General features: G+C 38.2%; 1 protein-coding gene across 2 annotated transcripts in view; it reads right to left on the bottom strand.

Moving 5' to 3' along the window:
* Positions 1-27,788, bottom strand: part of cntn4 (contactin 4) — a 176,299-nt gene that overhangs the window by 116,597 nt on the left and 31,914 nt on the right. The window lies entirely within an intron of this gene.

The following is a 27,788-nucleotide window of genomic DNA, read 5'->3' as shown; positions in this document are numbered from 1 at the left end:
ACTCTCCTGTCAGACAGCACATCACAGATCAGACTGATCTAAAGAGTAATGTGTCTTGTGCAGCTATTTGGGTGGTAATACGATATTCAGCCTGATTTATGCTGGAATGACACCCTAGAAAAAAAAATGGATTATTTTAAATGTTTTGAAATGTTTCTTCTGGCGGTCTCTTGTGGTTTGGCCTCTCACGGTAAATGACACAACTCTCAATGCAGCAATTAGTGTGCAATAGATAAGTACGGGTTTCAGATGATCAGAGACATGTAGGAAAAAAAAGACCAGACAGAAACATGGCAACGAGCTGATTGTTTATTTCCTGCTATGCAAAGACATGTAACTTACTAAAGCTGATAAGTTTACTTATTTTTATTTTTTCTACCTAATCCTCAGAAAACTCTGGGTAAATCGACCTCTTTAAGTCAACAAGAGTACTTAAGTACCAGACATGAACAGTCAGTACATTTTCAGGAATTTACATGAGAAATTTGTGAAACACAGACTTAGAACAACATTATTTTACTTAGTATGTTGTAATTTATGAATTACTTAATATATCATCTATATGGGTGGAAAAACAACAATTTCAATTAATTGTTCTGTGACTTAAATGACATTGTCGGCATCCAACCAAATAAAAGGTCATGATGTTTCATAAAAAAGTAGTGATACAATAAATCAATACAACAAAAAATAATGCTTTTGAATAGGATCATATTAATTCTTTCATATTATCACATTTTAACTGACGTCCCAATTTTGATTTGTAATACTTTTCAACCTGTATAATTTTAAACATAAATACACACAAACATGGATGCCTAAGTCCGATACTTTAGATGGGATCATGTAAATACATCTTTCAGTTTTATCATACAACAATACGTACATATGTAGAACATGATGGTTATTTTATACTTTGTGTCCATATATTTTTATCAAGATAACTGAAGTAACTTATTTATTTATAAAGAAATATGATAAAACTAGAAGCGACGAAGAGATGTCATGCACATCAACTGGAAAGTGTGCAGATAAAGCCAGAGAATGACAATGATGTATTAGCAGATCCTTACCCATTTTTCTATTGAGTTTCCATGTTGTGTCTTTGCAAAGTGTCTGAGGTAATTCAGGTTCCACTCACTATGTAATAGTGTCGTGTAACCCTCATGTACAGTTCAAAAAGCCACCCCACTGCTTTTATATTCAAAATTGTGCTTTATGCAAAATTAACAGAATTTAATTATTTTTAGCCATGGTGTTAAAACTGTGATTATACAAATATTTGAACTGACAGCAATTGCTGCCTTTTGCTGATAGTGTATTATACTCAAATTCTATTAAGTCGTTGTCCCCTTGAAGATGAATTTTGGTGTGACCATAAAAAATTAAGTGACAAGTGACAGAGATAGTATTTTTTTTTTCAACATTTAGCTGTCTTTCTTTTACTATCCCTTGTTTGATAGAATCACATTTCAATTTTTATTAACTTTATGTATTTATTAGTTTTTTTTTCTGGACTGAAAATTCAAACACTCACGTATCAGTGCAATGATGCAAATCAACAAAAGCTCGGATCAAATCATGATACAAGTATTGGTTTTTAAAATCTTATCATTTCTGTCTATGTCATTTCACTAAATTTTCTTATGTCTTTAGTATGAGGGTTTTTATTCTATATGTTATTTTTGCTATTTTCTAGAGATCTATCAACCTACATTTTAGAGACTTATACTAATTGCCTTCAGCCTGTGCCCCCCCAACTCCCATCTGACTGTATTGAAAATCCAATCAAAACATGTTGATCACTGAATTTCTAATTTTATAAACACTCTATTTAGAACATTTAAAGGAAAGAAAATAAATATGCATTCATGTCTGGAAACTGTTATTTGGTTTCATGTTGTTTGTGCAGTGCTTTCACTCACAACTGCTGTTCAAATTGGAGATTCTTGAATACAGGGAATTTTTACAGCATATTTATTTTATACAGTAGATGTTAAACACCCATCTAAATTAGAAGCTGAATAGTAAAACAGACTATAAAATAGACAGTCTTACAGATTAAACCACAGGTTATCTATCCAAAGCACCTTGTTTAGCAGGACACAAATGGTTTTAATGGTCTTTACAGGAAGCACCATGACATCTTGGCACTATTTATTTGGTTTATCTGAAGAATGTTTGAGTGTGAACAATAATCTCATTCAGGCACTTACTGACTATTTTGACTTGACTAATTTTTTTTGCTGTTAACTTAGTACTCTTGTATACATGAAACTAAATAGCCCTTTCGACAATTATAATCACCACATGCCAACGTTTCACGATTAAAAGTTTGATTTCATAAACCACCAGGACCAAAACATTTGATTTTGATTTGGGTCATTTTATCTACTCAGAAGGATACTGATGTTCATTCTCACTGTGTAAATAACAAAGTGCCACAAAGAGAAACTTCACAATAAGTAAAATATAAATTAAAGTATTAGATCTGTAAATACGAATATCACAGAATCCACAATTCAATATTTAACAGAACAACATTATATAGATAAGTTTCCACAAAGACACACTGCAAGTTATACACCATTGATAGATCCAATGTGTGAGGACGCATAAGCTTGTCCTTTTCATTTTGTATGCCAGTCTAACACCAACTTGCTCATGTTGTTCAGGCGACGTTCAGTTTCAGCCTCCCATTTCGATTTACAGAATGTGATGACAACCAGAACATCGTTCTCAAATGGTCTTCAGTGTATGATAGATTGCTGGTGTTCTACATTTACATGATACCTGCTCAGACTTATACCAAGAGTATTCACAAAGCAATTCCTTTTCCTCATGATTCTGCAGCACTGGCTTACTTATTTAAGTTAAGCAACAAACTTAATCGATCCTACTAATCTGGAGGTCAATGTGGAGAAAGACATGGTAGTAGCTACATGAGAAGAATACATATTCAGTGCATACAATACTTTTTTGTGTCTTTCCATGCAATGAAAAGCTTCTTTTCAGTTTCTGGCACAAACACAAAAGGCCTAAATGTTGTAATTTAGAGTAATTCATATATCTCTATAACTTGAGATGCAACTCATTATGGTAGCAAGACTATATGCTCACTAAGACTATCATTTTAGTTACTATAAACACATTTAACATTAACATCATTACCTTGAGGAAGTGCATTGTTGTTTGTTTACATGGACAAACACATTTTCTACTTTGGAAAACAGGTAAATGCGATTCGAAAATGCTGCAAAATTTGAAATTTTTTAAGGTGTTTGAACTATGTGCAAAATATTTAGTTTCCTCTGGATATACTGTACATGCGGCATTTTCTATGAATGTATAGTAGATGAGCAGATACAGTAAGATAAATAGGCACAGCTGGATATTAGCACTGGAGAAAAACTGCCAGGAATGCCGTGAAATTTAGGTCAGTCATTTTTTTTCTGAAGTAAAGGCACTACTTTTATACTGCAACCATTTATTTTGTCTTCCTTGAAAGGAAACTTATTAGGAGACAGGAAACAGAGTTTCTGTGGTGGAACAAGTGTCAGGCAACACGTTGCTGTTTCCAGTGTGATGACAAGTTCAGGGTAATGCATTATTCAAAGGAACTGCTCAATAGACAAACTAATGTCTCCCAGCACATTCTCAAATTATAAGCTGGCCTCCAATCCCTCAGCAAAAAGCATTCAAACCTCATGCTAAGTTTCAAAGTTCAGTTTTTTTTTTCTTTTTCACAAAATTACTATTTAAATCCATGGCCTCTGCATTTTGAATACATGTTAAGACAGCTATAGCAAACACATTGCAAGAGAATACGCCAAGAAATATTCAGCAACTGGCACCTGACCAGATATGATATCCCACTGCCATAAAAATAGACAATGCACCTTCATTTACATATTAGTGCCAATTTCTGACTTTGCATCTAAATCTGCGTCTTACATTTCAGTTATTAAACATCATTCAGAAACTGTATTTAAATGATAGTACTGATCTTACAATTCATATTACTTGCAGTCATATCTTTTTTTAAATTGTATTTTTATCTATTCTTAGTGTTTTTTCCCTGACCATTCAGTTGTAGTTTCTCATGTCTTCAAGGGCACACTTTTATCTGGCAAACAACTTTAGCATTTTGATAACAAGCGGCCTGGTGGGCTTGCTGTAACCTCATAAATTCTTGGGCAAAAATAAATGGTCCATTGTTAGCAGCCAACTGTGTACCATTTATAGCAGACGATAATGGTGACGCCTTCACATTCGCTGGCTTGGTTGTATTTGACAGTTACTATTTTTTTCAAAGTGGAATTGTGGTGCAAATCAAGTGCTTTTCAAATGCATTTCTAATAAAGACAGAATTATCAGAATGTGTCTAATTTCCAACAACGGAAGAAAAGAAGAAAGTTTAAATAAAGGGGGAAAAAAACACCTTTTTCTTGAACACTAAATAGGTCATTTGGAAATGGGACAGAAAACAAAGGCTCCATTACTTCTCATCTATAAAACTAAAAAATACTTTGTACCAGAGCACAAGGTGGCAGGAGTTGTGCATAAATCATTTGCCATTAAATAATGAATACAATTTTATTCATCATGAGGGCAATATTCCATCAGAGAATCATCACAGAAATATCATAAGTCATCTAGATGGGGGTGACCAGCGTATTTATTCTAGTTATGCCAATTCAAATGGTTCTAAATTATATATGAAAACATAGTTGTTACTGATGATATCTGTTTATTTCCCAAAACAGATCAACTCTAAATGTTTAAAATGTAGAAAAAAAAAACAAACTTGAGAGACATACAGGAAAAAAGGTGACAAGAAATCATTCTGATGGAAAAAAAAAAGTAAACAAACACAGGAACTACAACCAGTAAATGATACACATTGACATTTTCAAAAAACTCAACAGTCCAAAACAAGAAATGTCCTGACAGAAGCCGGGACAAAAACTTATATGACACAGAATGCTGAAGAGTATAGAGGACAAATCTGTCAGCAACTTTTCACATCAATATTTCGCAACACTATCTATTGTGATCAATCTGTTATGAGCACCTTTCAACACAATAAACTGGACACCAACTAGACTGGTGTTTTTAACATTTTATAAATTTCCCATCCCATATTGCAAAGGTACACACACCAGATTTTATGGAATAAGTTATATATAAAGGCTGTGCCATGAATTGGGTGGTATACAAACACCTTCTTTCTGAACATATTCACTGTATGTCCTACCGCCTATTTTGACCATTTGTATGCTTTAATATGCCAAGAGTGAAGAGAGGATTGTGACGTTTGTGGCAGCCATTAACCAAAACAAAAAGGCATAGGTGTCTTTTCATTGTATGTGCATGGACATTATAATCCTTAATAGCACAAATCCAGAGCATGAGTCTGACCCCAGCTATGGTTAAGATGAATGCACAAATGTCTGAGTCTTTCTTCTGATCCAGTTCAGAAGAAACTTGTTCAGCCTGACCCCATGTACAAGATTCTTGCTCAACAGCAGAAAGTAGGTCACTATTAAAATCCAAAGCCTCTGTTTCTATAACACACAGGTACCTTCACCCGGCCTCCCTGTAGGCTCTGCGCATTCGACACAGGCTTTTCCTCAACTCACTGTTCCAGCTGCCTCATCTGCATGCAACTCTTTGCGAGAGAATCCCGCTCCAACCACCAGGTTAGTGCCTTGGGGAATTCCCCCACAGCTGTGCAAATTCGTTGTTGCCAACATTATGGTGACATGAGAAGATTTCAATTCTTTTAATGAAAGGTAAAATATGTGGGGAAAAAAAAAAAAAAAGACAGCTTTGATCTTCACGAGCCGCGCTATTCGTTGTGACAATTTCAGAATCCTCTCTCATTTTAATGTAGTACAGCTAACTTCTCTCTTCATCTTGATACTTTCAATAGTTATAGCTGCTATTCATTTCACAAGATCATTGAATTTTATGTAATGTATTGCTCACATTCTGTACTCATTCACTGACATATTTGCTTTCATGAAAAAGGATTAGGTCTCCTCCTTGGGCACCATATATGATAATGGTCCTACAATGGATTATTCACAAGCACAGGCATGATAACTGGGTCAAGTCTTGAAGACGTTTCTGAGAAACCTGCAGTGGCAGTAAATATGTGTTTCAAACGATTTATGTCACACATTTGAAAAGACACATGAGGTAATTGCTGCACTTTGATGAACGTACAAAGTGCCATTGTGTACTAATGAACGATTCTGAAGTCTGCATGCAAAGTATAATCCATTTAAAACATGTGACGGATCAGGTTGAGCAGGTTCAAATTAATAACACTGTTTTCATCCTTGACTGCAGACCTGACGATCACAGTGGTAGATCTTACATTTTGTAATGTGGTTAGGACATGGCTGAACAATTATATATTAACTGTTAACACATCATAAAAGAACTGGACAGACTAGATATAAATTAAAATTAAGAAGCATCAAACTGTAATGGGAGTCATATTAATGAAGGGCATCTGTTCAGTGAGCATGGTCAAAAAAAACAACAAAAATAGACTTCAAGACATACACTGTATTTGGAAAAGTATCAGCCACCTTCTGTGTAAAAATGCTGCCTGCTTTCACAGGATGCGCTCAGTGCAGGAGCTTTTAGTGCTGTGTCTCTTTGAAAGTAATCCACTGAGGGCTGACAGGTTTTAATGTCACCCAACAATGGTACAATCAAACTGCTATTCAGATTTTATCTGTGCTGATATTCTAAGAGCTGAAGGGAAGATATTTTTGGAAAGCAGCAACCCTAACTGAAACTAGACATAAAGAAGAGGATTAGCAGTTCGAAAAAACTACGTATATGGAGATCCTTAACTGTACTGTAGATGAAGATGCCGTCTGGCTACTTTGAACGGTTTCGTTATGACTGAACACGGTTTATAGGAATGGGGAAATATTTGGTATGTGTAGTTAGTGCTCATTTTTTCAGTATTCGTACATTGCAATATGCAAGACTTCATTTTAAAGTGGGCTTTTAGTATCAGTATATCATACTGATACCTAAGCGATATCTGCTCAGGTATTATGTCGTATATTACAATGCTGAGTTTCTCTGACAGCAGAGATGTACAGTACAGGTTGTACTAGAACTACCCAAAAATAAAGACATCACTGAGAGTACCAGCAGCATGAGAGCAATTGAATGGTGACATTTTGCTATGTTTCACATTGTTGGTTGTTTTGTTTTTTTTTTTTTCTTTGCACTACTTTCTGCTGGGTAATAGTTCATTTTTATTTTTGTTTGATTGTTTGTTTTGAAATGCCTATTCACATCAGAAAATACATGACAGCTGTAATTATGTGCCAATTTAAGGTAATTTCAGGCAGATTGTTCACAAAATTTTCTCTCATATTTATGTGCTTTCTTACAAAGCTATCGAGAATTTTTTGAAGAGCCCCCCCCCCAAGTGTGATGCTTTTAATGACCAGTGACTAATCATATATTCAGCAATTTTCAGATTCTGAATACAGATTCTTAAACTAAATAAATAAAGACTATTAACTGAAAAAAAAGGATGGAGCCGTAAAGTGTTGGAATTACAATATGAAATATAATTAAGATAAAATATGTAATTTCTTTGTTAGAGAATACAGACATATTTTACCAAAATTCCTCTAGGGAGATAGCATTAATTATGTTTAATTATTAATATAAAGATTAAAATTAATATATTAATATAAAGACACCAAAAAAGCCAAAATAACACAAATATGAATCTGTACTGTTATTTTTTTAATGATTTGCCCATTTAACTTCTCTTTTACAAAAGTTGTTTGCAGAAAAAAAGAAGAAAAAACTAAAGATGAGCAGTTATAGAACACATGCTTTGATTTTGCTTTACAACATAAGATTTTTGCTTTCAAAGACTGTTTTTGCTGAACAAAACTGCTCTTCTGTTGCCATAGCAAAGTCTGTTGTAAGTATAGTATTTGTGGATCATGTCCAGAGTGGCCCTACTGCAAACAATGAGCCAATCAAAGCTATGGCTTAACACTGTGCTGGCTTACTGTACACAAATGACATAAACAATGTTTTCTTATTCCACTGCCCTTTCATCGCATTGTATTTGAAGACCATAATTGGGCTGGTGTTTTTCTACACTAACACAGGCATACAATGCCACTAGGGTGCCTGCATTCCCCAAAGAGGAGACAAACGGGTATGCAATTCTTAGCATGAGTGATGTAACACCAGCAGGGCATCCAAGGCAGCAACGCTTAGCAGAAAGACAACAAAGAGACCTCAAATTGAGCTAAATACATTGTTTAGAACTTTCCCTGAGGGTAGCTTCTTTTCTTATACATTCATTCAATGACTGCATTGACTGTGAAAGCATTACAATTCTGCCGACGGAGCAAATGGCAAGAGAGGCCATATCATTTATTATTTCATTGATATGCCACTGCTTCATTTACCAACCATTTGGAAACCTATCTCTTTTGAAATAAAGAGAAATTTAAAAAATACATTTCACAGTGTGTCGGTATCAGTTCAGCTAGTTTAAGCCCAGAAAAAATAATAAAGATTGTGCTTTAGTAATCCATTAACTAGTTAATGGCATAAAACCAAGGGAAATTTAAATCATACATCAAAACACCACTGAAAATATGTGACTAAGGCTATTGGATGGATTAATGCCATTACAATATAATTTTATTATACTCCATATTACAGTATCATAATAGTATATGGGTTTAGTTTAAATTATTATAAGTGACATGTTTTCGTAATATGGTGATAAATCATTAAACATTTCAATCGATTAGTAATAATATTAATAAGAAAAAAATAAATAGGGCATGATCCATTTTCTTAATTTGTGGTCTTATTTAATAGAATGAGATTTGATGGGGATTCAATATTAGATGAAAAGCGGCAAATAAGTTAAAGCACAGTCATCTCTAACTGAATAACCACTGCAACTATTTATTTCACATAATATGTTGTCATGTGGTGGTTATTTATGACATCAAGGTTGAACATTTTAAAATGCAGATGTAACCATGCAAAAAGGGCACGAGGACTGATTCCGTTATATCCAGCCAAGATTTTTAATAATCTACGGGCCTACAAAAAAAAAAAAAAAAGAGTAAAACATTTGTTAAAACAAAAAAGCATTGATGACCTTTTGAATTAGGCCGAAAGCCCTCGTATATTTAGCAAGGTACGGCTCCACTGATGAAATGTGTTTGAGCCCACAGGAGTAAAGCCACTATTTTAGAAGTCACTATATCAGGGTTTCTTTCCAGCCACTTAATTAGCATTGTTGTCTCAGGAAAAAACATGCTGCAAGCTGTTGGAAAACTGAGAGAATAGTTGGGATGTACAGTCCTACACGCCCTGCATGCTCGGAGTGACAGTCTCATAAATCATTCATTTGCTTTTGGTTGTTGAGGGAGTGGGGAAAAAAGAAGCATTGTCAGAAATTAGCTTTGAAATTGCCACTCAATCCACATGCTTCCATGAAGAACACTTTCTGTGCTTACACACAACAACAAGGTGATCTTGACTGATTTTATTCCAAACCAACATGAATAAAACACTCTCGTTTTATGTATTTTTTTTTCCTCTGCCCACATCAAAAGGCAAGAGTTCACAAAGCAAAACAAAGATGTTGAGCCAATGGAAAGAGAAGAGTTGAGTGCTTTCTCTTGAACCGACTCTGAATCCTGAACACTGCCAATTAGCCAAGGCTCAGCTCAGAGGCCATATGGGATCCAACCCCCACCCATTTAGACACACACACACTCCTTTTTCCTCTTGATATAATTGCTCCTCCTGAGAGAGAACAGGTGAGTACACCTTGAGACGTCAGCTTCAGGTTAGGCAGACATGCACCTCAATTTCATGGTCTACTCCTTCTAATAGTGTCATCAAGCAGATCTTGACCCTAATGAGCACCTTAATAAGCTGTAGAACATAATTTGAAATGATGAAAACCTCTGGGGTCGTGTAAAAGTTTAAAATCTATTTGAATGGTTCATTTTTTTTTTTTTTTAAATTGAAATATTGCTTAATTCTGAGATTATTCAGAAATGATCAAACACACATATTCCTAATCAGCACATAATGAAGTGGAGCCAGCTGGGGCCACTATGGAGGTGGGCTCATACACAGATCTGCAGGGCGAAGGGTTGCAGGGAGTCTGCCCGGCAGTGGCAGGCTGCTCACCCGCTGGAATGACAGAGGTCAATGTTCATCCTGTCACTGTGAAATGGCCCAAAGAGATCAGGGCAGGACCAGTCGAAGAGACCTTGACACATAAGGCCAACTGACATGCACGTCAACCTGAGCATTGCCCTTCACGGGCAGTGGGTATGAATTATGGAGACACATTACCAATGCATCATTTTAGATGGCAGTTATTGCAACATTCAGGAGCTCTGCTGCAAAGACAGATGCTACACATCCTCCTGCCAAAACAATAAAATGACACAACAGATCAGCTGGTTTACTGTGTCTAATATTATATATAAACACACATTAGAAATAATATTATTATATATTATCTAATATAAGGATAAGAAGCACCATCTATTTCTTTTTTCTGATTCTTTCAATTTTTTTCATTCCTAATTCTGAATAAGTGACATCCCTATATTTATCTCTTCAAAATGCATTCTATACATCTATTTTACATATTTTATCTGCTTTGTCTACTGTTACAATTTCAGTGTCAGTTGTCCAGAATTCCAAAGTATGTAGAATGCAGGAAATGGGAGTCCTTTTTGGAAGACTCTTCTGCTTGCCAACAGTGAGCTATTCATGAGTAAACTTCCCTCAGCCCTTTTACAATAAAACATGCAAGTGTGGCATTTGATAATATGATGACTCAGTCATCAGTCTTTTCTCCTGTCTAGTGAAATTGTTAAAATGCTTGTTGTAGTTTTAAATTCAATACATCATTATTCCAAACCAAAATGTTCAACATTTCAAAAACTAATCTTAGCACATAATTAACCTTTAATTTTTTTTTTCTGTTATTACAAAACAAAACTTATACATGGCATTGAAACAAACATAAAAAAACAAACAAAAAAAAAACAAAACATAAAAAAAGGCTTTGATCACTTCATATGGTGCTACCTTATTGCTATCAGAGGGGGGCAATTTTAATCCATTTAAGGTCCTTTTTATTATTCAAGAAAAGCTTTCAAGGACATCAACATTCATATAGTTAGGTTTAGATAAACCAGGTTAGGCTTACATGTTTCAAACTAAGTTGAGGATATGAAGATCAAAACATAACGTCAACGCAGTTGCTTTATTAAAGCAACAACCAGTGACTTTTTGCTGCAGATTGTTCACCTGTTAGTCCTATATTTACAAATACTATACTACACTCTTAAAGAACAACTATTATATTTCAGTGCTCTAATTCTCTTCCTGTAGACCAGTGTCCTCCAGTAATTACAGCTAGCTTCATAATGGTGAGCTCACTTAATATTTTTTGAAGTGAGCTTTCCCATCTAACATCATCCCTAGATTTTATATCTGCTAAATAAAAAAATCAACTTCTTTCAGACACGACAAACAAACAACGGATGCACTATCTGATACCATCAATAACAAATGTATTAGTTGGAAAGTGTCACAAGACGCCATTACTTTCAAAGTATGTTTTCAGGTAATTATTGTCTGGGTCACATCTTTTATAAACAAAAATAAGAAAAAGCTGCTCGATGGCTGCTCAAGCAGTAGTAAATGATAGCTATTATCTTGGTCAGAGTGAAACAGAAATCTGATTTCTTTTTTGACAGGCTTGTCCTTAGGTAAAAAAATCAGGCCTGGAGAGTCGGGATCCAGGGTCATGTGTCTGTATGCAGCTCCTTTCACCTCAGTCCCTCACCAGTGAGCCTGTATGATCAGGAAACTGGATTGCAGCTGTGGTGTGGTGCACGCCTGCCGGTCATCAGGTTTTGTCAGGTTGAACGCAAGAGGAGTCTGCTGCCAGCCCTTTGGTGCCTGATTGTTAAAACGGCTACTTCCACATGGACTCATTGCCACAATTCCAATCATCCCTTCCAGTGGTTTGTCACCTCTTTTATTTTTGTTCCTGAGTCTGGAGAGCCACGCCTCACTTGTTTCCTCACAAGTTCCTCGTTCCAGAGTTCGACACCTCTGCCTTCCTCATTCCCAAGTCCAGAAACCTGCGGGAGGATTGCTGGGCCATCTCAGTGCAGGTACCTCGCCGCCATTCATGCTCCCTGCCATTCTTGTTTTCCACAACGACTCCCTTGGCCTCAATGCACTTTGATTCCGGTTGTGAGCAAAAATCGTCCTACAATCAAACATTGAATACTTGCCTCTGCCCACCCCCTTAAATGTCTCAGCTCTGGATGGTGGAGCTTTTCCCTGGATCACTCACAAGACCAAGACCTAAGAGTTGATAGTTTCTGGAAACCAACATGAACAAATATCCTATGTCGCACTCACCCATCGTCCTTGGCTTCTACACCACCATTCGCACATTAACTGGTCTGAGCTTAGAATCGAATCCTGGTCTCCTAGCTATCTATCTCGCTGCCTACAGAGTGCTGGCCCGCCAGGTTGGACTCCCACTAACCCCAAGGAAGCTGACCTGTTGACTTGTCCCTCATCCCCAAAGAATATCATGTGTTCAGCCAAGTCTTTAGCAAAGATAAGGCCTTCTATTCCTCCTCACTGTCCCTACGAGTCTGCAATTGATCTTCTCCCTGGGGCACCGCTACCTTCTGGTCAGCTTTAATATTTACTGTCCGGAGATGGAAGCCATGGAGAAATACATCCACGAATCATTCGCTGCGGGTATTATCCGCCACCTATCTCCCCTGGGGGCAGGCTTCTTTTTCATCAGTAAAAGGACGGCCCACTCAATTCCAGAGGACTGAACCAGATCACCATCAAGAATATATATTCCTTATCCCTTTTTCATCAGCCTTCAAACCTACTCAAGGAGCCACCATCTTTTCCAAGGTCAACCTCCAATGCCTACCATCTTGTTCGGATCCGCCAGGGAGATGAATGGAAGAGGACCATCAAGACCTCATTGGACACTTTGAGTACCTAATCATGCCCTTTGGGCTTTGCAATGCCTCAACTGTGTTTCAAGCCCTGAAACTATGAATGTAGACCCCAGCTCCCATCCTGCCACCAAACTGCACCATAAGGGCTCTTTTGTGGGACATTGAGGATATCATCCACCAGGGTCTCCAGACTGAATCAGACACTGGTCTAACAGGCAGAATGTATGTCCCCCCTCTGTCTCATCTCATTAAATGGGCCCATTCTTCCAAATTCTCTGCCCATCTCAGTGTCAGCTGAACTGTGGCCCTTGAATTGCCATCCATCCACACAAACATAAGACCACATCCTCGCTTGTCCTGTATGTGAACGCAACAAATCCTACCATTGACCACCTCTGAACAGAGCCATGGCTTTGCTGACCGGAAACAGATTCCTGCTCCCATCTACTAACCTGGGCAGAAGGTCTGGCTCTTATCTCGTGACATCCCCTTGTCAGTCTCTAAGAAATCGGAATCTAGATTCATCGGTCCCTATGAAGTAGAGTCTGTATTCAGTCTCACTGCAGTTTGTCTCCATGTACCTCCTGGCCTCCGTGTCCACCCAACCTTCCTGGGTAATCCCAGAGCAGTTTGAGGATTGGGAGGGCTATGACCCAGAGGGCTGCTCTTGGGTGTCTCATTCCTGCATTTCGATGAGGGAGGGGGGTAATGTTGGGATACGGGGTCATGTGTCTGTATAGCTCCACAGGTCCTTTTACCTCCGTCCTTCACCAGTGAGCCTGATTGAGCAGAAGAATGGATTTCAGCGAGGGTGCATTGCACACATGTGGGCCATCAGATCACGTCAGGTTGAGCGTAAGAGGTATCTCCTGCCAGCCCTTTGGTGACAGATTGTGAACCCACAGTGGGTACTTCCTCAAGGACTCATAGCCATGATTCAAGTCATCTCTTCCTGGTGGTGCTTCAGCTTCTCAGTGAGATCCATTATTATTTTTTTTTTTTTTAATTCTTGAGTCTGGAGCTATGCCTCACTGGTTTCCTTGCAAGTTCCTTGTTCCAGAGTTCAATGCCTCTGCTTTCCTTCTTTCCAAGTCCAGAAAACTATGCCTCGTCCTTCCTCGCAACGTTCCTGAGGCAGCCGCAGAAACAATGCGGATCCAGAACATCCCCTTTTGTAAATAAACCCCTCTCCAGCCTTACCTCCTGAGTATCTTTGCATTAGGGTCAGGCACACCCTCTGAAAAGCATGACATGGAGTTTTTCTTAACTGCTATGCAGATGTTTTAATAGCTTTCAATGCAAATGGAACCTTGTTGCATCGTTGAGCACAAATTGCCATAACACCTCCACAGAGATCTGTTTGACATGTCATAATTAGGCTTACAAGTCATCTGCCTGTCCCAGTTGCTCGTCATGTAAATTCTATCCATTAGCAGACATGGAAATCTGCTGGAGCAACTTTATTTATTCCACATGAATAATAGGTGTGTGTCTGCTGAATGTGCCTTATTGCCGCCCATGAATATAAAAAGGTATTATTGTCTAGCATGTGAGGGCAGGTACAGTTTTCTTGGCAAGAACCTTGTAAATGCAGCTGTGATATGAATCCAGAATGAGGTTCACCCCAGAGACAGTATTAAAGTTGAATACAGTTGTATACAGATAGCGCTTTTAGTTTAAAGCAAAGTACAATTTTACTTCAACAGCATTCAAAACAACTTCAGGATGCAGTTTGAGATGAGGTGTGGTGTTATGGCCAAATGCAGGGTTTTCACTGATTTTTGCATTATTGCAAAGTGTCTGTATGAAAAGAGTTAAATGATATAGTGCATAATATCTTTCAATGACAACTTTAAAGCACTCTATCTGCAACCCCTCATTTAAGTATATGTTTAAAGGTATCCATATTTACATTTCATAACAGTTGAACTGCTTTTCACAGTATTTGCTTCAAGACCGCTGGTAGAGAAGTGCATAGGTCAGCGGCACTGTGCCTTTTTATACCTGGTAAAAGCATATGACATGGTTCCCAGAGATGGCTATGGTATCGTATGTATCTTGCAGATGACCTTGTGATGTGTAGTGAGAGCAGAAAACAAGTGGCAGAAAATATAGAGAGGTGGAGGTATGTCAGATGTTTTGGCAATAAAGTCAGAAGCAAGACTGAGATGCTTTTGTTATGTACAGCCGGGGGATAGTGAATATATTGGTAAAAGGATGCCGGGGCTAGAACTTCCAGGCAGAAGGGCTGAAGGAGGACCAAATAGAAGATTTATGGATGTATTAAAAGAGGACATGATGTTAGTTGGTGTGTGAAAAGAGGATACAGAGCACAGTTATATTCAGAAACTCCCCATCAGTCATATAACTGAAGAAGCCTCTCTGTGAGAGGTGAAACTTCTTCAAGTAGAGGAATTCAAGTCCAGTTGTGAAGACAAGAAGACTTTGACAAGAATTCACCTTGACCTGGATGACTGAGAACCTCATACAGAGAACAGGGTTAGATGGAGGAGGTTGATTTGCTGTAGAGACCCCAGAAGATAAAGGCTGAAAATGAAAGACGTCAGGAAGTGCTATAACAATACAGGGCAAAATATTCTTTCACAGTCAAAAAAACTGTCAGACAACTGTCAAATAAAATCGGATGTTTATGTTTAGAATGGTCTATCCTGTAGTGCATTTTCATGGACACTTAGAGTATAATGTAATATCACTTCATGTACTGACAGAATACACTTTACAGGATGTCTCTATACAAATAGCTAGCCCTTTTGTTGGCCTCAAAGTATTCTGAGTCATCACTTGATTGGATTACCAGGAAAAGGAAGAGTCTCTTGAAAGTGAGGGGAAAAAAAACAAAAAACACACCTTATCCTCTTTGTGGTAGGGAAGTTGGAGGCAGGCTACATAGAGAGATTGCAAAAAGGCCAGTAATAAGCTAAATAAAAACATGCTATTGACACATGTAATGCTTGCACAACAGTTGGTCTCTCCCAAAATAATTGTCATAATGGTGAAATACATCTTTACCATGGCAAGAGACATTTATTTCACGATAACACTGTTTGGATATACCTTGTCATCTCTGACCCAAATATGACTGAGACCATTGCAATCCATATAATGTTCATAATTATATCCAAGGAATATCTGGATGTACATGTATGCAATACTCCACAAATGAATGTACAATAGTGAATGGCCAATCCTTATCAAAGAAATGTTTTTTTTTTAGGTCTCTACCCCACAGAAATGTATCACAAATACAGGACTATTAGATCAGGTGTTATTAACAAATACCAGTCTGGACAATTTATTTTGGTAAAATAATCATATACATTATACAACAATTATTTCCCAGATAGCCAAGTTTTGCATGCTAAAGGAAATATACTTAAGTGAATTGTATAAATGATTCAAATGGCACTATTGTAATCATCCACCCAAACATCGATATGATTAAGGAAATATAGATAGCAAGTCGGCAAAATTACAGCCGCATTTCCAACTTTACATAAACTTCATGTACACAACAATTAGGGCCAAAGTAGCATACCTTAAGATACAGATTCCTAAAATTAAATAAATTACAAGTCATGAGGAGTATCATTGGCCAAGGTCGCAAAGGATTAAATCTCATGACGGCATTCATGCAAAAAACTAGGAGATACTCACTTTCCCAATAATGGACTCTTCTTGCAGTTGATACTGTTCTTCAAAACATATTAATTTGAACAAATATTAATTCAGATGTATTGTGTTTAATAACAGTAAACATTTAGATTCTGGAAGACCCATTACACATAGTACATGTTGACCATTACTGGTACTTTAACAAAACTGATAACTGTAAGGTGTAAACATTTGTAGGTAGAAAGGTGTTATGAATCGCATGAAGTCTGACTAAACAGCATAATGGATTGGAAACGATGTTTTAAATGTGGCCCCAGTATGTTTCCAGTACATACTGTATAGCATGAGCACAATACTAAATCATGTTTGAAACTTGTTTTTTATCACATGCCCTGAGAAGTCTGTCCTATTCCCAAGGACTGTAGACTCATTGTGTCCTGCTGAGGGCAGGACGTGACTCATCCAGTCAGTCCAATCTTAGGGTGACACATGGCTAAACGGCTGCCTAAGTTCCCCCAGCTATGTATCTGTCTCAGAATTTGTGTTTTCTTGCCAGTGACTCAGGTTGCAAAAGCTGTTCTCTGAGCATTTTTTTTACAAATCCTTAGTTGTATAAACACAGCAAAAGGCTGAAAGAACACATTGATGGACTAGATGTGGCCTCCTAAAATTAGACAATGCTGTACTACAACAATCTTAAAGTTAACATTTTATCACGCAGTGCTGTGTTTAAGTGTAATTGCATAAAATTGCACATACATTTTGATGACCCAATAAACTAAGAATTTTTCGACAAACTTACAATACTTTACACAATTCACTTAATATTTTTGAAGATGTTTTCATTTAATGATGTCCCACTGGAACATATTTAGTCTTACAATGACATATGGCTCACCATACTCTCCACCGTACCAGAGAGCTATCTGGCCAAGTCCATTATCATCCTACAATTGGTGGAAATATACGTTTGCTTGCATTGCTTTCTGCAAAATAATGAAAAAAAAATTGTCCTGGGTGGCTAATTCCGCCAAGCCTCGAAGGTTTGTTCCTGTATATTACACTTTTAGGAGAAACACTGGTCTTTCAAGGAAGCACACAAGAAGGCCCTTGTCATACACTACTGATTCATATGTTCAGAATTAATTAACTAATAATTAATTAATTAGTTCCTGATATATTCAGCTTTATTCCTCACCTAAATAGCTTGGTCTAAACTTATTTTTACACCAAGAAAGTGAGCTGTGGCATGACACAAAGTAAATGAAGCAAATAATTTAAAAGGAGTCATTTTGTTGATAATTGCGCAATTTCTTGAAACTGTAGTCGATCAATCAACAATGTTTTGTAGTTCAAACGGAGGTGTTCAAACCAACCTCATGAGTGGGGCAACTATAACGAAACATGTGGCAGCTGGAAGTCATGGTGAAAGGAGTTTTTCACTGATTGAACAGATTGGGTTCTCTGAATGAGGGATTAAAAAGGAATTTTTAGGGTCAGCTGTGTCACTTCAACCCACTGCATCATTGTGTGCGCTGTTGAGGTCAAATGGTATACAGATGTTAATCTGTCTTGGGCGTGATCAAGAAAACGTAATTATATGTTGCTGAAAAGTTTTTCTTGAAAAAACTCTCAGTTGAGAAACAATCTTTCCAATTTGATAACGACAGCTTTTTTTTCCATACTTCCCTAAAAGGAGTCCTTCTTCCCATGCAAAATGAAAATACTATTGTCTTCAACGGAGATTGATATAGTGCTAGTGCTACCACAAATCCACTTTTTATTAGCATTTCAACAGACCAGGTCACTCGCCCCACTGAATAAACTGGGGAGTGATTACAATATTCATGACAAAGTCCAATTAATCTTAAACACATATATTTCTTGGTAAGCGCCCCCAAGCAGCACTTAATATCACAAAGACACTAGACTCATTATTGAAGGGATATTAGAAGTACATGACGACCAACTTATTAAAATACTCATTTTTGTCTAACATCAAATTCCAACCTAAAATAATATAGGTATAGTGTACCAAACTGCTGCCTCAAAAACATGAAAAAAATGTACTTTTTTTCCCCAAATAACAAATAATTTTTTTTTATTGTTGTGAACTCTTGTTTTTTATTTTGTTATGTTCATACTTGAATCCCAGCAAACACATACAGTGTGCACACATGTATACAGTGCTCAGTGCTAAAAATACTCTGGGGCTATGCAGTAAAGCGACAGGTGAGGGTTACAAATAAAAAGGATATGAGCTCCCTATTCATCCTTGTGCTCCCACTCAAGTGCTAGTATTCACAGTTGAACTGCTTTTGTCTGTCAAAAGGCAGTTTCGGCGATGACAAGTGACAGTTTAAACACACACTTGTCCAATTGTAGGTGACAATAAAGCAATGCATAGTGGGGCTCAATATAAATAATAAAACTAGTTTGAGACATATAAGCCAACTTCTGAAATAAAAATAACTGAAAAGCAAAACAAGATAGGGGAGTCTCAGTGGAGATGACTCAGAAATGATGTGCACAAGTGCTTTCAGGTAGACTTCAATGAAGATAGTGTCCAGTTTGATTGTTGAAGATAATACATCAGCCTCTGCAAGTGAAACTGATACAGTGGCAAAACATGAACATTAAGGAAAATGTATTCAACCATCTGGGCTAACAGGAAAGGACACAAAAGACTTCAAAAATGTGTTGAAGATAAAATGAATGCAGATAGTTCTCAGAGATCTTTCATGCGTCCTTAGTATTAGGATAGATAGTCCTGTCAAAGAACATAATCTGTTCACTGGGCTGAAAATATTAATTTTCCATAGGCCCATGCTGATCTGAGGAATATGTTTTAAGAGGGTCTATTACACACTCACTGATCTGGTGCAAGGATCGGATATGAAAACAGAATTCAACAGGTTATGATATGGTTTGGAATAATATATTAATTTGGTTTGGTTTATAGAGGCCTATATGGACATATTTATCATCTATATGTATGAGAGATAGATTATGGTGGCCCAGTGGCTAGCACTTCTGCCACACAGTAAGAACCAGTTCAGTTGTGACAGGGGGCATTTCTTTATTGAGCTTGCATGTTCTCCCTGTGTCTCCTTGGGTTTCCTCTGAGTTCTCCGGTTTCTTCTCAAAGTCTAAAGACATGCAGTAGTTTTAATTGGAGACCCTAAATTGTGTGAATTGTTATGTGTCTCTAAATTCACCCCAGCAAGACTGCTGACATGTTCAGGGTGAGCTCCGGCTCACAAAAGCTGGGATATGCAAATATGCACACACACACACACACACACACACACACACACACACACACACACACACACACACACACACACACACACACACACGCACCAGTAAGGATGTTTTAAACTGGCACAGTCATTTTATCGCATACAAATTTTTGTTCTGCTTCTAACAGCACTGAAATGTAATGTAAATGTGAAGCCATGAGAATTTTTCAGTTTCTATTTATGCTAAAGATATCTCCCCGTGCACCTAAATTCAGAGCATCTGTTTGGATAATTTATCAATCGTCATGAAAATGGTTTTGCGTTTTGTGTTTTTCTGCAGAAGCCTCTGGCACAAATGTGGCACATCACCACAAAGGACTACAAAGTTATATTAACTTGTAATGGTTGAAGTCATCTGGTGTTTACAGATGCAGTTAATGGTCACTGCAGACGGCGGCCGTAAGGGGCTTGCTATAACTGCAAAGACAATGATATAACATTCACAATAAGAGCAGGTGTCTGGGAAGAAAATAGATATTGTGGAAACTCTTACACGAATGCATCATACTGACATTAAGTGAGGACTGGGACCTGCCTTTTTTCAGCTTCATATCCAGGTGGCATAGACAAGAATAGATAAAATGGAACTTCAGGCATCACACTGCCATTGAGACAGACTGCTGAGATTTATAAATCTACACTATAAAATATGTGAGTGGAATATCATTTTTCTTGATCAAAGCACTTGGAAAAACTCCACCCACATGCCTTTCTAGAAACAATGTTGGGTTCTATCGATATTTGTCAAGTGACAAGTGCAACTTTGTTCCGAATGGGATTAATAATGTGTGATTAATGAAGTATCATCAGACAGATATCTATCTGTAGCATCTGCTGAAATATTTTCTAGGTAAGGCTGTTCCACATCCATCAGTTAAAGGAAGCATTCTTCTATGAATGCAAATAATGAAGGAACACAGTTTTATTACAACATTGCAGTGAAAGATTTTGCGAACATTATATAAAGCACAAAACATCCGAAATTTGACAATTGCATCGGGCAACTGCAATAATATTTTACAAAATAAACACGCACAGCAACAAAATATTATGTTTACTTATTCACAGAAACCATGCTCCCTTTCATTTATAGACAAGAACAAATAACAAAAGGTGTCCAGAAAATATATTACCCTTGTGTATACATTTTTTTTAAATGTATTTGTTCAGTTTCTTAATAATTTCCAGTTTCCTTTTATTTTCAAAAATCATGTTAACAACTTCTCTTTAAGGTAATGGTCCAACAACTAGCTTGTTGTTGTGGTTCCAGACCAATTATTGTTTAAATGGAGGAAATTAATGGAGAATTTATTCCCAAGCCAAGAGTAAAATGGGGCGTATACTTTTGAGCTCTACACTGATATTAACATCCACCCCCATCCAAACAAATAGACAATCACTCACATACGCTCCAAAAAGCATTACCATATTCAGTATCTAAATTTACATACAATAGAACCATCTCCAAAAGGACTCTGCAGAGTTATTTTTAGGTAAACCCTCTCATATCAGTACATGTATTCTTTTTACACACATGCATGCAAGTCTGAGCAGTTATGTGACTGCTCAGACTTGATCAGAATAGTTTTAATGCTGACTTCTATTTTAAGAGGATTCATTTGACCAAGAAACTAAATGCATTCACAATCAAAGGCTTGTTCAGTGAAAGCCTCGTACCAATGACACATGACAATCAACAGACTGCTTCTTGTCAGACCATTGACCAACCATTGTCCACTCAATTAAAGCAGAACTTGCCTTAATCTGTAAGTAAGATTTTTTTTTATTCAGTCAATCATGGATTTTGTAATCCATCAACTTGACTAACGTTGCATTATTCAAGGTCAGAATTATCTAGCTTCCACCCCCCCAGCCCTCATCGAGCAAATAAACAAAATGATATCTTTGGCCAAACCACTATATTAATGGTCAAAATGCAACAATGAATAAACTGCATTAAATAAAGCCATGAATTAAACCATCCCCAGGTTATTTAGTTGAAGATGGTAACTATTCAGTGGTCACACACACAAACACACACACACACACACACACACACACACACACACACACACACACACAGAAAGCTCCCTTAGCATCTACTCAAGAGGCTGCAGTGCTGCTGCATGGCTAATAGCACGAACAAACGTGATCACAGGGGGCAGTTCTCAAGAGAAATGGTGAGTATGAGTACAAATCACACAGCAAGGAATAAAAGCAAAAGAGCTCAGCAAACAATTCTCAGGTGAATAAAGCACAGAGGAGATGGAAAAAAAAAGGGCTGATCCTGATCCTGGTTAATGAATATTCAAACAAATAAGTCTTATTTAATAATGCATGACCATAGGACAGAGAAGCTTTGTTCATATTTTCAAGCGATTAACATGGGTACCAGGATGGAGCCAGCTGTATTTACCTTGCTGCTCATGGAACCGGTACTTTCAATCTGTCTTCATCAGTTATTCCATAAAGTGATTATGGTTTGATAAACCTGCAAAGCATTTTAAATATCATTGTGTACCCATTTGCTTGATATTACTGTAGGAGATATTTTCAAACAGGTTAATTTCACTTAATTCAAACAAGCCACCGTCCTCTACTTAAATGCTGTGTCCGTCAACAAAATCATAACTTACAATTATGGCTAGAAGAAATTTACATGTTTACAATAATAAACTGTATTACGAATACTATCACTGCTGTTCCCACAAATTAATGCACATAAAAAAAATGAATGAATGAATGAATGAATGAATGAATGAAAGAAGTGCCCTGAGATCGTGTGGCAACCAGTCCAGGATGAACCCTGCCTCCCTACCAACAGCTGGGATAGGCTACAGTCCCCCCCATGACTCTGATGCAGGATAAGTGCTATAGTAAATAAATAAATGGATGAATGAATGAATGAATGAATGACTGGCCAGAAATCAGCTTATCAGAAAGTTACGGATCAATGCAGCCTCAGGGGGGCACGGACCAGTCCCAAGCCTGGTTAAATGCAGAGCGTTGCGTCAGGAAGGGCATGTGGCGTAAAGGCTTTGCAGAAACCAAACCTAACAATCTCATACAGGATCAGTCGAGGCCTAGGTTAAAAGCACCCGCCATCGGTACCAATAACCTACAGGGTACCAGAGGATATTGAGCTTCTGTGGGTTGGAGACAGAGAGGAGGAAGGCGTGTTCGGAAGCAGAGAGAGAAGAGGAAAGGCAAGAGTCTGGGACTGAGAGTAGGGACTTTGAATATTAAAAGGTAGAGTTGGTTGACATGAAGGAAAATGAAGGAAGTGCCAAATACAAATGTTGGCAAGAAGGGAAAGAACACCAGAAACACTGGTTTCTCCCTCAGCCGGTCTCAGGCCCGGATATATGGAGAGGGTTGCATCAGGAAGGGCCTTTGGGACTATGACAGGAAAAGGCAAAGAGTTGGTTGACATACAGGGAAGGAAAAGTGGATATACCGTGCATCCAGGAGACCAGGTGGAAAGGTATTAAAGCTAGAAGCTTAGGAGCAGGCTTTAAGTTGTTATATCAAGGTACTGACAAGAGAAATAGAGTAGTTGTTATCTTGAAGGAGGAGTTTGGTGCGAATGTTCTGGGGGTGAAAAGAATGTCAGATAGACTCATGTGTCTGACATTGGAAATTGAAGGTGTGATGCTCAATGTTGTAAGTGGCTATGAGCCACAGGTGGGATGTGAGTTAGAGAAGAAGCAGGAGGAAAAGGATGAAATGATGCAGAATATCCCCAGAGGTGAGAGTGTGGTAAATGGTGCAGAATTCAATAGACATGTTTATTTGGTATCCAGGAATGCAGAGGGACAGATGGTGGTAGACCTTGGAGGGATGGAAATGGCTGTAGTGAACACTTTTTTCCAGAAAAGACAGGCACATAGGGTAACTTAAAAGAGTGGAGGTAGGAGCACGCAGGTAGAATACATCTCATATAGAAGAGGTAATCTGAAAAAGATCAGTGACTGCAAAGTAGTGGTAGGTGAGTGTAGCCAAAAAGCATAAGATGGTGGACTCTGGTGACAAGTAAGATTGCGAGGACAAAGGCAGAGCAGAAGACAAAGTGGTGGATACTGAAAATGGTGTTGTACGGTTTAAGGGAGGAGCTGAGAAAGGCTCTGGGTGGTTGGGAGCACATCCAGATGACTGGACTACTAAAGCTAATATTATAAGGGAGACAGGTAGAAGAGCACTTGGGGTGTCGTCTGGAAGGAAAGTAGATAAGGAGACGTGGTGGTGGAATGAGGAATCAAGGAGTATATACAGAGAAACCGGGTAGCAAATGAGAAGTGGGATACTGAGGGGACTGAGGAGAACAGACAGGAGACAGGGAGATACAGCGTAAGGTAAAGTCAGAGGTAGCAATGACTAAGCAAGGGGCATACAATGATTTGTTTGCTCTGTTGGACAGTAAGGAGGGAGAGAATGATTTATAAAGGTTGGCTAAACAGAAAGATAGAGATGGAAAGGATGTACAGCAGGTTCAGGTGATTAAAGGACAGAAAGGGAAATGTATTGACAGATGCCAGAAGAGTGATGGGAAGATGGAAAGAGTACTTTGAAGAGCTAATGAATGAGGAAAATGAAAGAGAGTTAAGGGTTGAAGATGTGAAAATTGTAGACCACAAAGTAGCAGAGATTAGTAAAAGTGAGGAGTCGAAAGGCAGTTGATGACATACTGTACCTATGGAAGTATGGAAATGTCTAGAGGAGGCAGCAGTAGAGTTTTTGGCTAAATTATTCAAAAGGATCCTAGAGAGTGAGAAGATGCTCAAGGAATGGCGATGAAGTGTGATGCCCATTGTTAAGAATAAAGTTGATGAGCTACACAATGACGTTATGGAAAAGGGTAGTGGAAACTAGACTGAGAGCAGATATTAGCATTTGTGAGCAGCAGTATGGCTTTATGCCTAGAAAGAGTACTACAGATGCATTATTTGCTTGGAGAATGCTGGTAGAGAAGTACAGAGAAGGTCTGGACAGGCTGACAGATGAGGTTAGACAGGAATCTCCATGGACCATGCAGACGACATTATGATCTGTAGTGAGAGCACGGATTAGGAACACCGATGCACTCTACAGGAAGGGACAGAGCAGGATGTTCTTCCTGAGGAGACTGAGGTCGTTTGGCATCTGTAGTGGCCTCCTCAAGACCTTCTACCTGTCTATGGTAGGCAGTGCACTCTTTTTCACTATAGTGTGTGGGTGGGGCGGTGCCAGGACTGGTGAGGTCAACAGGCTCAACAAGATAGTGAGAAAAGCCTGCTCGGTGGTGGGACTGAACCGAGACCATCTTCAATCAGTGCTAGTAGGGAGGGTGAAAGACAAACTGTGCATCCTGGACAATCCTTCCCACGCCCTGCACGACGAGCTGTGACTGATGGGCAGCTCTTTCCACCAACGTTTCATCCCACCCTGGTGCAGAACTGAATGCTTTATACGGTCCTTTGTGCCCACGGCCATCAGACTGTATAACAGCAGCCTGGATGGCACACAACACTGACTGGCCTGAGGTGCATCTGTGCCGCTACCACAATCTCACGACCTCACCCATTCACTGGTTATGCCCTAACTCTGCTGTCTTTCTTTCTATCCTTGTTGGTCCCAGCCCGCACGCATCCTGCCCATTTTTGTTTGCTAATTTTAATCTTGTCATTGCTATTGTCACTATTTTTATTTTGTTGTAGTTGTCTATTTCTCACCCTTACTATTCCATTCTGTTGTCCATTTTTATCCCTGATGTTGTTTCTGTTGCTGTTCTCCCTGTTGTCTATTTATTTGTGGATGTCTCTGCTATCTTTTGTCTTCTAACTATCTCTCAATTTACATTTATATTCATATTTATCTTTGACATTATAACTGTTACGATACTGCGACGGAGGAATTTCCCCTATGGAAATCAATAAGCTTATCTTATCTTGAGGAAAAGATACGGATAGTTGAGGAAAAATCTTGAGAAGTGGAGGTAAGCTCTGGAAAGGAGAGGAATGAAGGCTGGTTTGTACAAGACAGAATATATGTGTGTGTGAATCAGAGGAAGTTGGGTAGAACAGTGAGGCTACAGGGAGTGGAGATCAAGAAGTTGGAGGATTTTAAGTACTTAGGGTCAAGAGTCCAGAGCAATGGAGAGTATGCTAAAGTGGTAAAGAAACGTGTTCAAGCAGGTTGAAATGGGTGGGGTAAAGTGTCAGAGGTGCTATGCAATAGAAAGATATCAGCCAGAAAGAATGGAAAGGTATATAAGATAATAGTGAGACCAGTAATTTTGTATGCTTTGGAGACAGCAACATTGAAGAAAAGACAGGGACCAGAGCTGGAAGTCGCAGAGACGAAGATGCTGAGGTTCTCTTAGGGAGTGACAAGGATGGATAGGTTTCAAAAATTAGTCCATCAGAGGGACAATGCATGTTAGATGTTTTGGAGAGAAGGTCAGAGAAGCCAGACAGATGGTTCAGTCATGTACAGAGGAGGGATAGTAAATATATTGGTAGATGGATGCTGGAATTGGAGCTGCCAGGCAGGAGGTCTAGAGGAAGACCAAAGAGAAGATTTATAGATGGAGTGAGAAAGGATATGAAGTTAGTTGGTGTGAGAGAGGAGGATGCACAGAATAGGGTTAGATGGAAAAGGTTGATTCGCTGTGGTGACCCCTGACGGGAAAAGCCAAAAGGAAAAGAAGATGAAGAAGATAAAGTTCCGCATCATTCTGCTTACAAAAATGCAAGGTGGTTAGGAAAAAACATTCTTTTCTGATATATGGGCAACATCAGTGTGCATATTTTGGCAAATAAATATGTATATCTTCTATTCTCCCTCATATTTTTTCAAACTATGGTTAACTTCAATATTCCCTCTGGTTATAGGATATTGTATTAACAAATAAACAAACAATAAATGAATAAATAAAGGGAATTTTGGTTGTGTCATGACCAAGCCAGGATGAAGACCCACATGCACAATTCTGGGATGAAAATTTCAATTACCCTTTAATAGCAAGAGCAAAAACATCTCTTTGAACAAGGAAATGGTCTGATAAAGAAAAGATTGTTGCCAAAAAACAAAACAAAAAAAAAAAAGTCATTGGAAACACTGAGGAGACATACTAACATTATACAGGTATTTGACTGGAACATGGACCAGACACCGGTTGTCTGACAAATGGGGACAAAATGAACTTGCAGAGGAAAAATAAAAACACAGATTACAAGAAAATACATGGAAATGGGAACAGTTGGAGACAATCAAGATGATCAGAATGGAGGGAAACACACAAGGGGAAGGGAAGTCCCCTGAAACAGGCTGCTCATGGTTCATCCATGATGGGTTAATTGCAGTGAAAGAATTTCCCTACGGGGATTAATAAACAAAAGGGGAGGTGGAAAGGTAGACGTAAAACAGAAAGCCACAGGACATCGACACAACATTAATTATCATTTTCTAAATATGACAGTTGCCTTAAAACGAGGGGAGGAATTTACACAAAATGTTTCCAGTTATATTGGGGCGAACACATGCTTGGTGATGAGTAACATTAAAAGTTTCCGAGAACAAGTAACAGAAAAAGAAGATTTACTTTGAGGCCTGAAAGTGAGCAATATAATTCTGAAGTTTCCCTCTCTTTACAGACAATTAAATTTCGTATTAATCGCAATTTCGCAATTCCTTAAACTTTATAACTCTCAGAGTGAAGGAGTCTTTGATCAGGCATAAAAACACACACACACACACACACACACACACACACACACACACACACACACACACACACACACACACACACACA

The sequence above is a fragment of the Fistularia commersonii genome, chromosome 21 (genome assembly GCF_037954325.1).
Source record: "Fistularia commersonii isolate RoL2024-O1a breed Wild chromosome 21, RoL_Fcom_v1.0, whole genome shotgun sequence".
In the NCBI taxonomy this organism is placed as follows: Eukaryota; Metazoa; Chordata; class Actinopteri; order Syngnathiformes; family Fistulariidae; genus Fistularia; species Fistularia commersonii.
Note: the sequence above shows the minus strand (reverse complement) of the source record. Positions and strands in the feature narration are given on the sequence as shown.